Here is a 4,603-nt window from a genome sequence, read left to right as displayed (position 1 = left end):
CTGCACACTATTTTTTTTTCTCCTGAAAGAAAGAAAGAGGGTATAAGTACAACGAAAGAGACAGATAGAGAACTGGGTCCTAAAGACAGTTACATTAGGGCGCTGATCGCTCACACTCCCTCTCTGGTACTGAACATACAAATCACATAATGACACGGTGTGTGATGGTGTATACATTAATGTGCAATATAACGTTAGTATTAGTATAGATTAGAATATATATATATATATATATATATATATATATATATATATATATATATATATATATATATATATATATAGATAGATATATACACAACAGGAGATGGGACCTTTGCACTGGCAGAAGCAATATGTTGTGAGGTTATTATTATTGTTATTTTAGCTATTTTCTTGCTTGTGGATTATTGTGATGTTCTTATAAGTTGTTTGAACTCTCATTCTTACGGCACTCATTCAATGCAAAGAGTCCATTTGTGAGCAACTGAAGAAATTGCTGAATTTCTCCAAATATGAAGAAAAAGACTCTACATCTTGTCAAGTCAAACCTTCCACAGATTGTTCTCATGTGGGCCACAACCAGTCTAATTGTGCAATTCAATGCATTTTTAAATACAATGAAAATACATGGTGATCACTGGCTGTCAAATAAAGTTGCAATTTTATTGGTATATTTAAATAAACAAAATACCCAAAGGTATACAGTGTGAAACTAATAATAAATGTAAACAATGCTTGCCTTATGAACAATAATGCATTTGCATAGTTGCAGAAATATTAATGCCCTGCACATTGCAGCATTAACAGGAATGATAAACATCCTCACAGATGGATGAGTGGTTATTAAAACTGGTCACGTTCCGTGCTTGTCCAATCAATTGTTTAAACCTCATAAATATGCAAATAAGAATGATTACCCAGCTTTTATGAATTACAAATGACTACATCAGGGTAAAATATTAACAATGTAAAACATAAAATAAGATGACCCAGAATTATGTTAATCAGGGTTAAAAATGACCCCAAAATGGCATGAAAAGCTTACATTGAGCTACTATTTTCAAAAAGATTATAATTATTATATAATATCTAGAAAAAAATATACTGTATCTAGATTATAATTCTAAATTCATCAGCACTACAGGATGTGGTTGGATTAAAAAAAAGTCAAGTCACTGGCTATTTGTCTGTTAAACAGAGGTCTAGGATCAGGTCTTTTAGTTATGCATTATTAATGCTGAATAAAATGATTTCCACATGAAACATTTTTCATCCAAGCGCTTTCTGTCAAGAATACTTTATGTCCCCCAGTGATATCAATAACAAGGGGGTATCACAGTAAAAACTGTGCATATGTGTGGGCGCATGTTGCATCACATAACCAGACGCAAACTTTATCTTAATCTAGGAAATCTGCAATAAACAATGCCATTTAATAATATTTTATGACCCTATCTGCCTCGTAATGTTTATTTATGCTGGGGTGGCATTCATACATAAATAATCCAACAAACACAAGAAGATCCTGCAATGCTAATATAAAAATAAGAGACAGCCAATAACTTTTCCCAGCATTGCATATAGGGTCTTTAAAAATAAAATGAAATTATAATCTCACTATCCGCCAGTCCAGATATTCACAAATTTAATTGCAAATGGCTGCATTGTCGACTAATTGTGTCTGTCTGCCAACAATAAACAGGCAAGTATGTAACTTCTCTTAAAATAATTTGATTTAGAAACCTGTATTAGCTATTGATCAGGTCCAGATGATGAATTTGTAATTGCTCCCATGTCCCCTCCAGATTCTGCATAAATATTTAAAGCAAAAAGGCAGACTTTTTCTGCCCGCGGCCCCAAGAAGACAGATGATAGTGTAATGCTAAATGCCAAACATGTTAGCCAATGCAAATTCACATTCTACACAGTATAAGAGGAGTAGCACTTCATCCAACACAGTGTTGCTTTGAAAACAGGGTTTCTAAGTGTTTCAGGTGATGCTATGTCAAATGCATGGGTTTGCTTTCAGTCCATCTTAAATGTTACATTTAATTATTCTTCAATATTCCAATTATTTTGTGGAGTCCATTCCTTATAATATTGTTCTGACCTTCAAAAAGAAGCTTGTTGCTGCTCTTGGTGAGATTTGCTATTGTTCATAGCATTCTACTGTTTCTGCAGTAGATGCTTAATATGCAAATTTTCCAAAATGTGCATGTGTCCCATTTTGCAATGCAATGAATTATGCCTTACATTTCCAAGTGTGACAAATGAACCAGAATCATTAATCATTACACTCTCAGGAAAAAAAAGAAAAAAAAATTTGCAAACTCGTTTAACTGATTGGATCAAACTACCTAAGAATAATATGTTATAAAGACGTTTTGCTAACATTCTCATAAAGTTATGAAAACGTCATTTTTGAATGTTCTATCTATTTCTGGTTAGCCACAGTTTTTAAATATCATCAGGGAAAATGTTTTTTTTAGGTTGTTACAGTAGCCTATTTGGTAAATTATAATACTATGAGAAGTTAGTTTTTTAAACATTTTAGTCTTTTAGATGTGAGAAATGGGTAAAAACAATTATATAGACGATCTAAAATGGATAACGACTAAACTTGAGACCACAGTAGCTTTTGGGAAACCCACCCATGTTGAGAAAACAACTCACTATATCTCTTGATCTTTATGTTGCCATTATAAGCATCTTTCCACTCAGTTTCATCTCCCATTCAGCTGTCATAATGTCATCTCCATTGGAGTAATCAGAAGTGTCCAAGCTGCATGGTTGATGATGGCATTTAATTGAGGCAGTTAGTATGGTGAAATCTGCCTGGCAGTGTGTAATTAAACTTGTAATTGCATGAGCTCAGACTATAAAAAAGCATGAACCTTGAGGACCTTTCCCTCGCAACGCCTTCCCGGCAGGACGCAAGTATTTTGCTTCACAGAAAAAAATGGGTGGCGGTTTGCGTAAATTAGAGAAGACAGCCACTTTTGCTTCAACGCCTCGTGGAAGTAAATCAAAAGTGTGATCTCCTGAAACTAAAACAGACTTGTAATTACAACATCCACTCTTCCGAGGATAAAGTGGTGGTCAAATGATCCCTTTTGGATTATTGAGTCAAAATGATTAGTCACCCGGAAACTGGGCGTGCCACTCTGCACTTGAGAAAATAAATGCTATCATCTGTGAGTAAGAGTCTCTTCAAATCTGGCACTAGCGCTCAGGTGTTCAGCTTCACATATGTCATCGCTGGCTCAGACTGTCCTAGCCACAGAGCCAGACAGACTCCAGCAGAGCCGCTCGCTGACCACCGAAATGCCACAGGCCTCACTCTTCTGGACATTTACGATGAGATGGACGCATCTGGAACACAACAGAAGAGTTTAATTTGAATTGATGAGGTTGCGTGGGACTAGGATATGAACTTTTGGTTAATAATGTGCTTTATTTGAATCATTTACCTTTCATTTATATTTTTATCAACACCACTGAAGTTGATAGGTGTTCTGTCTTAGCGCTCATGCACAGAAACATTGTATCAAAAAATGCAATGAGTCACAGTTATAAGTCTAACAACCACAAATAGCTCAATCATCATTTAATCACACTGTTAGTTTTTTTGTATTTTAATAGTACTGTTTTTACTGTATTATAAATTAATCAAATTAATGCTGCCTTGGTTTGATATGTCATCATCTGACTCCAGTTGCTATATTTCATCTTAAATCCCACAGGAGCTGTTTTTCTGCACGACTCGATGCAAACGTCTTGTCATGCCTCTGAAGTACGGTAGCACACATGCTTCCTTGGTTCTTGCAAGGAACGTGGGTGTCCAAACATCATCTCCTTGGCTAATAAATAAGGTTTTCCTTTTCTCAAGCTCAGATGCAATTTTGATCTTTCCCTAATTGTATTCTTTGATTTTTCCTGTCTCTCCCTGAGCAATACCTTATATCAGGAAAATCTGAAGACTAATATAAGAAATCTTTTATTGGTTTGTGTCTCACGTAACGGTTTGAAATCTTAAATTTCCAATGCCTACACAGTTTTGGACTGATAAGATGAAAGATTTTTCATATGCAAACACAGGCCAAAAGGTTGTTGCCGTGTTAATGTTGAGCTCATATGCATGCAGGCGGGTGAGTTAATTTTAGAGGTGAAAAAAGTAAACTGAAATACAAACTAAGCCTAATTAAGAGCTGGGTATTTGAAGATCAATGTAAATTGTACTTAATTTGTGTACCGGGAAACATACAAGTATCTTCTGTTGCTTACGAAGGGCAGAACTAAATGGAAAAAATGGAATGAAATTATATTTCAACAAAAATAAGACAAATTTGGCCATCTTCATCGTGTTCAAAAGCTCTTAATGCATCTTGTTTCCTTCTGGAGCATCAGTGAATGTTTGAATCTTTTTAAATAGTTGAGTGTGAGTCCCTCAAATGTCTTTAGTGTGATAAGATGTATATCAAAATCATAAAGTCACTGCTTGAAAGGGTTCAAATATTCAAAGATGCTGGAAAACTGAAGAATCTGCAGGACTTTAAAGATTTTTCTGAAGAACGCTGCTCAGTTTAACTGTTCAGAACAAACAAGGGACTCATGCAAAACC

This window comes from Carassius gibelio, chromosome A14 (assembly GCF_023724105.1).
Source record: "Carassius gibelio isolate Cgi1373 ecotype wild population from Czech Republic chromosome A14, carGib1.2-hapl.c, whole genome shotgun sequence".
NCBI lineage: Eukaryota > Metazoa > Chordata > Actinopteri > Cypriniformes > Cyprinidae > Carassius > Carassius gibelio.
This window is presented reverse-complemented; position numbering follows the sequence as displayed.